The sequence below is a fragment of the Moschus berezovskii genome, chromosome 6 (assembly GCF_049115385.1).
Source record: "Moschus berezovskii isolate FMDL1 chromosome 6, NW_MosBer_1.0, whole genome shotgun sequence".
Classification (NCBI taxonomy): domain Eukaryota; kingdom Metazoa; phylum Chordata; class Mammalia; order Artiodactyla; family Moschidae; genus Moschus; species Moschus berezovskii.
The window spans coordinates 55,439,495-55,447,421 of record NC_142465.1 but is presented as its reverse complement, the minus strand read 5'-3'; positions in this window follow the sequence as shown (position 1 = coordinate 55,447,421).

Here is a 7,927-nt window from a genome sequence, read left to right as displayed (position 1 = left end):
ATCCCCTGCCATGGAGGCGTGGAGTCTTAATCACTGGATCCCTGGATCGCCAGGGAAGTCCCTGAAGCTTCTTTATCCACGTGCAGGACTAATACTGTCCAGTCTAAGTGTCTGTATCAACTGAGATAATGTCTTCAAGTTGCTTACATGAACTAGATGTTCCCTAAGTGAATTCCCCTAGGGTCTTCTTCATCCCGCTTTTGAGGCACCTCTCCCAACTTGGGTATAGGACTGAGATTTATAATTTAGTATCCTACATTCTTAAAAAACTAAAAGTCATTCTTTGTACTTACCATTTACAGCATGATATTATCCTCTCTTGTTTTACACAGTAGGATAATGGCGATGCTTTTTTTACTCACATTCTAAGTAGATACTTAAATAACTGTGTCACCTCACAGACAAAACCAGGCTACTGTGCTTATTCTTATCTATTCTACTGTACCCCTTTTCCTGATTATTTAGCATGCATGTGACTCACAGATCTTTAGAGATCATTAACTTGCTTCTTAGAATAGAGCAAATAATATGTTTAGCTGTTAATCACAAAGTTAGTCCAGCATTTGTTCAACAAGCACCTCACATGTGATCATTTGTGACCAATCATTGACTAAGTGTTATTTCTGAAGGGGAGATAGGAAGTATATTGTGAATCATGGGACCTCATTTTAAGGGCATGAAACTTGATTGCATCAGTACTTCGCATGTTTCAACTCCAAACCACCATCATACTCACAGACTTAACTTTCACCACACCCCTAGATTAACATCAAATTGATATAGTTTTTCAACCTCTCATTTCTTATTTTCCACCCAACTCACCAAGATTCATTGAGCACTTCATGTGGGAAGAACCAGATTCATGTATTCACCTCCGGACTGACAAGAGATCAATGCCCCTAGATATTGCTCAGCACCACCAGTCATTGAAACAATATAACACTTCTCACTGACCCTTGGCAGAAACCAGAACCCTCAGAGAAAGGTAAATGGACAACTGCCAAAGACACTAGAGATTATCTAGTGTCAACTTGAGGTTTGATATTTCCAATTGACTTTTTAAAAAATTCATTGAAACTTAAAAAAATGCATAAGAATCATCTCAAATAAAACCAATAAAAGATGGCTAGTCTGATTAAAGCAAAGGTGAGGGATTCTAGCACTCAGCCACTCAGCCCTTCCTTATCTATTTCTTTAAAATTTTTTTAAAGTTTTATTTATTTTGGCTGTGGTGGGTCTTAATCGTGGGACACGATATCTTCATCACAGCACACAAACTCTTACTTGAGGCATGTAGAATCTAGTTACCTGACCAGGGATCAAACCCAGGCACCCTGCATTGAAACTGTGGCATCTTAGCCACTGGATCACCAGGAAAGTCCTTCTCCAAGTTATTTCTGAAGATTCCACATGCTGTGCAGCTCATAGTCTGAATGACACTAATGTAGGTCAACCTATTCATTTTGCAGGAGAGGAAACTGAGGCACAGAGATAAGAAAAAACTTACTCAAATCAAGTAGTGATTAGCGACAGATTTTATTCAAATCCTATTCAGGGTTTTGTGGGTTTTGTTTTGTTGTGATTTATACCATTCTGCCACTTTGCATGATAGCTAAGTAATGCTTCTGGGCCAGGGTTAGGGCGAGACAAGTGAGGTGTCTAGGGTGTAAAATTTAAGGATGCACTACCTTTTGGGTCTGTACGAGTGCCGACTCTGCACTTGCAGCGCCTTTACAGGAAATGCTTCTGTAGATTTTGTGCCTTCTAGTTGTCTTTTTTGCCTTCCTAATCCTAATCCTGCCTCTGTTTATACTCTATGTCATGTGTACCTGCTCTCTCTTGTTTCTTGCCCTCTTTCCTTTGTCTTCCTCATTAGACTATGTATCTTCCATCCTTTAGTTCCCAGAGTTTGCTTTAGTATGTGAGAATAAAAGGATACTCAGTAGTGTATTGAATGGACAAATGGTTGGGTGGATCTAAATTCCATCTTTTATGAGTATTTTCCTGATAGCTCAAATTCACCTTGATTTCTTTTCTTTCTTTCTTTTTTAAATAAACATATCTAGTTCTCCTCTTTTTTTGCTAAGATTTATTTATTCATTTATTTTTGACGATGCTGAGTCTTAGTTGTGGCACACAGGCTTCTCTCTAGTTGAGTTGTTTGGGTTTAGGTTCCTAGTGGCATGTGGGATCTTAGTTGCCCTACCAGGGATCAAACCCACGACCCCTGCATTGGGAGGCAGATTCTTAACCACTGGGCCACCAGGAGAGTCCCTATCTTGATTTCTACATTCTCTGAAGTTATAACACATCACCTGAATAACTCAATTTGCTTTTAATAATGTATACTGACATAACTTTTATGTTTATGTAACTCTTGTGCAGTAATTTTCTAATGTTCTGTCTTCATGCTCAATTAGATTTTGTTAGTTAAGAGCGAAAGTCAGTTTGCATTCTTTGAATTCTTTTGGCAGCCAGCATAAAATTCTGTGCGTTGGAGCCACGCGGCAAATGGTTCTTCATTAGAGGAATGAAGAATGAATGCATGAGTGGCATTTTCTCAGTTGCAAACCGAGCTTATAAAATTTGGTAGTGGTTTTTAAGCCCTAGCTTGCCCACCAAACTGGCTGAGTGACCTTGTATAAATCATTTCACCTCTTTGGCCTCAGTTCCTTTATATGTAAAATGAGGTGCTGGCTTGAGTGATTCTAAAGATAGCATCTTAAGAATCTATGAATTTTGAAATCTGCAGTGGAAGAGTTGTATAGAAGATCAGGTATAATTTTGCTACTAAGAATCCACTTGTCATTCTAATAGGAATTGCCTAATTGTAGCTGATGGCCCAATGTTTAAGTGTTCAGAAAGTCCTGAAATTGTGAACAGGTTGTATGTCAAAAATTAACTTGCAATATACTAAGTATATCATGGTTGAGCTAGCTTTTGAGGTCATTGCCTGGAAGTTAAACAATTTGTATATAGAACTAATAATATTCCAATATACATATTCACTGATAGCATTATTGCTATAGGAAAATGCATTCATAATTCTAACAAGAGCAAAGTTCCTCAAGTTAGTGCATTGAGAAGGAGAATAAAAAGGGATATTCTGTTTCTATGACTTTAACTACAGTACTTAAAAAAAATATCAAACATTGCACCTTCAACCTTCTGTCTTGGTCATTAGCATATAACAAGGTCAAATTGAGTATTTTATTATTTCAAGATGGTAATACAGATTTTTTACAATAGCTGATTATATCATTACGTTCTCATTTAGCTATTTTCAGTATTTACTTTTTCTTCTATAAAACAAATGCAAGATAGAAAATAGCTTGTTAAAATTTCTTTAAAGAAATTAGTCTTCCAAGATACTCCCTGAAATGATTTAATTCTTTCCTTACTTGCTTTTTCCACAGTGTATTTAATGTAAGTGTCAATGTTAAAAAAAAAAAAAAGCCATGAAAATTCCTTAGGTGAATGATGTCTGTTTGGTGACTAAATTAACCGTGTGAGGAAGCACTTTCTTTAGGAGCAGTATATAGTTTCATGAGGAATTATTTGGTGGGTTATGACAGGCCCCATGCCTTCCTAGAATTCTTCCTTAGAATCATGATCTAGGTGGTTTAATTCATGATAATGAACCAACCTTGGGTATACATATGACTTCTCTCCTAAATCCCCTTTTATATTTATGCTGGTCTTCACTTAATGAATTATCACTGATTGTGAACAAGAGTGCAAGGATCTGTGTTAGATCTGACAACTTTATTATTGTCCATGGCTGTCATTTACTGGTCTTGGATGCTGCTCTTTCCATCTATTCCTTTTAAAATTTTTATTGGGTCTTTATTTTTGGCTGGGTTGGGTCTTTGTTGCTTTGCATGGACTTTTCTCTAGTTGCAACGAGCATGGGCTACTCTTTGCTGAGGTGTGCCGGCTTCTCGTTGCAGTGGCTTCTCTGGTTGTGGAACACAGGCTCCAGGCATCATGGGGCGTGGGCTTAGATACTCTAAGACATGTGGGATCTTTCTGCACCAGGGATCGAACTCCTGTGCTCTGCATTAAAGGTGGATTCTTAACCTCAGGACCACTAGGGAAGTTCCTCCATCTATTCCGGTTGATCATGGTTGGCCGGTTAATCTTTAATGAAAACAATTTCTTCTCCATTAGTCTTCAGTTTTATCCATTATCTTTAACCAAATCTGAACATTTCAAAGTCCTCTCATGTCTGTTCAACACCATCTATCCCATCTTGCCGCCCTTTGACACCAATCTGTGGTAGCTAGTTAGTCTGGCCAAGGGCATCTATTCAAACCTTTTCCATCTTTATTTATGCTGGAACTTTGTGGGAGACAGTGAGGCGATGGGCCATGTCCTCTAGTGCTTCACCCCCTTCTCCCTTTCTCCCGATGCCTATATTGTCTAAGCACTTAACACAGGGCATTGTGCAGTAACAACAGACATAATAACTTCTGTTATGGAGTACTTATTATATCAGGCACTAAATTCTTTGATATGCATCAGCTCTGCTAAACAGATCTCTGCTCAAGCAATGACACAATTAGGTAAATACGGGTATTGTTTTTTCCATTTTAACAAGGAAATTGAGGCTTAAGAGATTTACACAAAGTCTTAAAGCTAGCGAATGCCAGAGGCAGGTATTGGAGGAGGTCTTTGGGAGGATGTGACCACTGGCTGACCCACAAACTGGGCAGGAGCAATTGGAGGCCCCCTACCCTGTCTCCTGACCTTGGAATGTAGGTTCCACTACCCACATTGGAAGCTGAATCAAAGACACAGTCCTGAGATGGTAATGTGTTTTTGAGCCCAGGGTATGTGCCAGAACCCAGGTAAGGCCTCTGAAGGAACTTTAAGATTCTGGTGGGTGCCAGACAGAGAGAACAAACTTATTACTAAAGGAAAAGTGGGGAGGGGAGGGATAAATTAGGAATTTGGGATTAGCAGAGGCAAACTATTATATATAGGATGGATAAATAACAAGGCCCTACTGTAGAACGCAGGGAATTGTGTTCAGTGTCTTGTGATAAAACATAATGGAAAAGAATATGAAAAAAGAAAGCATGTATATGTATAATTGAATCACTTTGCTGTACAGTAGAAATTAATACAACATTGCAAATTAACTATACTTCAGTGTGCTACGCTCTGTCACTTCAGTTGTGTCCGACTCTTTGGGACCCTATGGACTGTGGCCCACCAGGCTCCTCTGTGCATGGGATTCTCCAGGCAAAGATATTGGAATGCGTTGCCGTGCTCTCTTCCAGGGGATCTTCCTGACCAAGGGATTGAACCCTCTCTCCTGCATTTCCGGCATTGGCAGGTGGATTCTTTACCACTGAGCTACCAGGGAAGCCCACACTTCAATTAAATAAACTAGAAAAAGAGAAAGGATTCTGGTGTGTGAGTGTGGAGATCTAGTCTTGCTCCTCGCAAGACAAGACTGGTAATTAAGTTCCCTTGTTTGTTAAACCTGCCGCCTACCAATCTGGAGTGCTTCTTACTTAAGTCTCTCCTTGCCATCCAAGTACAAGGCTGGTTTCAGATTTCAACCAGGAAGCTCCCAAGGTTTCTAACCAATGCCAAGATCCAACAAGCTGATAAGCCTCCAAAGCTTCTGATCTTAACTAGTGTATCTTGCTGGTTCCCCAAATAACAGAGCACTGTGAGGAATGCCAGGATGTTAAAGGACCAGTGTCTCTGTAACAAAGTAGACTGTTTAGTTTGGCAGATCACAAATCACTATCCTATAAAGCAGTGTGTGCAGAGTACTGAAAAAAATCAGCCCAAGGTTTCAGATCTGGGAGAGGGCTTCCCAGAAGCTATAATACTTCAGTCTTTTATGCATAATTTTATTCTTTCATTATTTATTTTAATTTTGTTGGTCTGTACTTCAATCAGAGAAGTTCTTTTAAAACATGGTTCATGTTCACTTTGCTCCACGGTAGAAACTAGCACATCATTGTAAAGCAACTGTATTCCAATAGAAATTAATTTAAAAAAATAAAATAAAACAAGGTTTGTGTCTTATGCATCTCCATTTCCCAAAATCACCTTGTCCAGTGTTGCATATCCAGTAAATGATCAACAATTTGTGATTATCACATGAAGATAAAATTTATTCATGAAAACAATGATGTCAGATTTTTCTCAAAGTACATTTACTAAATATCATTCTCTCTTAAATGTTCTTCATGTGTGTGTGCTAAGTCGCTTTAGTTGTGTCCAACTCTTTGAGACCCTATGGACTGTAGCCTATCAGGCTGCTTTGTCCATGGGATTCTCCAGGCAAGAATACTGGAGTGGGTTGCCATGCCCTCCTCCAGGGGTTCTTCCTGACCCAGGGATTGAACCCCTGTTTCTGCATTGGCAGGCAGATTCTTTACCACTGGTGCCACTTAGGAAGCCCTAAATGTTCTTATGGCAGCCTGTATTTTACCTTTCATCACATTCATCAACTTTCTAGTTAAGAGTGTCTTGTGTATCTTCTCTGCTAGACTATAAATCCCCTGAAGACAGGACTGTGTGTGTCCCATCTGCCTCTGAAACCTGGGTAGTAACAGCATGTGCACATAGTAGGTGTTTCGTTAATATTTTTGGAATGAATGAAACAGGCCACTCAAGAAATTCTTCTAAAAAGGGCTCCCTTTACCCAATGAATTTAGGAAAAGTAGCATATCATGTCATCCTGTCGGATATTCACTGTTGCATATCAATACATGAAATCTCTAAGAATCTTGTGGTAAGGAAACCTGCTTTAAGGTGATTATGTAGTTTCTTAAGTTATATAGACTGTGAAGAGCCACCCCTGCCCCCTTTCCCCCTGAGAACGTCAGTTAATATTCTGTGACATCACTATTGAGCTGATACTCTTAAGAAAACCGTTTTGGGGGGTGCCAGATGCAGCCCTTGTCAGACCTTATCATTCTTACCACTGTAGCGTCCAAGAAGTTGTCTCTCTTCTTGATCCTTTTCCAGCCGAAGGGCCTGTGAATTTGAAAAGATGGAAACCAGGATGATAACTTTCTGAGGTAGCCTTGTCATCTAAGAAAAGGAGGCTACTCTGTGCTCTTATTCCTCAGTGTGATCTTCAAAGCCTTCAAAGTTGTCTGCCTGATGGGGAATTATTCTGTCTCCAATATTCAGTTATGAGCTTAGCGTTTATTCAGAAGAACCACAGGAGAACTAACTTCATTGGGCTCACAGAATAATAATAAGGGTGAAAGATTGGAAGCTAGGTCTTTGAAAAAAACATTAAATGAGTTGAAGTAATTTTTTTATTTAAAGAAAGAAAACACAAAAATACTAAGAAAGGGCAAACCTAGTGAAAAGCAATGTAGCATGCTACATGAAATAGGTCTATGTGTAGGCTGCGTGGTTTTTCATCACTGTGTTCCTAAAAGCCCAGAGGCTGGTCCTATCTGATGCTTCCCTTCAAAGCCAGCATTATCTCTGATTCCAGAACTTATGCTACTGGTCATCCCCTGCCTCTATATCAATATCAAAGCTAAACTCACCCCTTTGAAGACTATCATTAACTAAATGCTTACTGTGTATCAGGCAACGTGCCGAGCGCATTTCATTACTCATTCAGGCAGTAAATATTTTTCAAGTATCTCCTGTATGCCAGGTATGGCTGCCCTTGGTATGTAGAATACATCAGTAAACAACACAGACAGAAAACGCTGCCTTGTAGAACTTAAACACTAGTGAGCAGAGACAGATAATAAACATAATAAATAAGTAAGTTATGTAGTATGTAGGAAAGTAGTAAATGTTATGAAAAATATAGAGCAAGGAAAGGGGAAAGAGTGTCTGTGTATAAGTGGAGGTGGACTGCAGGCTCAGTCTTAATGGACTGGTCAGGATAGACTTTGCTGAGAAGGTGGTGGTGGTGGTGATGTCTGTG